Source organism: Psammomys obesus, unplaced genomic scaffold (assembly GCF_907164565.1).
Source record: "Psammomys obesus unplaced genomic scaffold, mPsaObe1.curated_primary_1811, whole genome shotgun sequence".
In the NCBI taxonomy this organism is placed as follows: domain Eukaryota; kingdom Metazoa; phylum Chordata; class Mammalia; order Rodentia; family Muridae; genus Psammomys; species Psammomys obesus.
The window spans coordinates 136090-137035 of record NW_026596130.1 but is presented as its reverse complement, the minus strand read 5'-3'; positions in this window follow the sequence as shown (position 1 = coordinate 137035).

Sequence of the window (946 nt, the reverse complement as noted above, 5' to 3'; positions counted from 1 at the left end):
CCCCGCAGGAGCCCACATACAAACGTGTCCACCACCCATTGCGACCCTGCTGTGTTAAACAACTCCCTATGCGTTTGTGTGTGTGTGTGTGTGTGTGTGCGCGCGCGCGCACACGCGTGTGTATACGTGTTAGGCTTCTTTCTCTTGATTCTGTGATTAATTTCTTCACTCCCGAGTGCAGGTGTTTTGCTTGCACATAGGTCTCTGTTCTGAGCCCAGGCCCTGTGAAAGAGCAGCCCATGAGCTACTCACTGAGCTCTCCAGCCACCAGCTTCCTTTTCTTACAGCAGTTCAGTTCCCAACTCTAATTCCAAAAGCAATTCCACAGACCAACTTTCTACACCCGGCAAACAGACATCAGCAGAGCGCCCTCCCCTCTAGGTGTAATCTCCCCAGCAGGTGAACGCCTGTTTGGGGCGCCCGGAAGAGAAGGGTGAGTCCTAAGGAGGAGCAACCACCCAGAGAAGGTTTTCAGAATAAGCTGTCAGGTAAACACACACCCCACAGAGAATTTGTTCTTTGGCCTCTGACAAGCGATTTAGTCCCCAACCTCACTTCCTGTTCTGCGATTTGTGAGAGGCGGAGGAATGAAACTATAAAGCACTCGGCCCGAGTGCCCCTCCCCCCCACGACTGTGGAAGGAGCAAAAGCGACAGCAAAGGCGGCTGCTGGGGCTCTGAAAGGCGCAATCCTGGCTCTTCACAGGAACAATTCATAAGAGCACTCACAGGCTGCTAAGGTGAGCAGGATCAGGGCAGCTGCCACCAAGCCGGCAACCTGAGGTCAAGCCCTGGGACCCACACAGTGGAAGAGGAGGGCCGACTCCTCACACTGCCCTCTGACCTCTAGATACACACACACACACACACACACACACACACACTCACACACACATACACAAGAACACACACATATACACACAGAGATATACACACAGACACACACA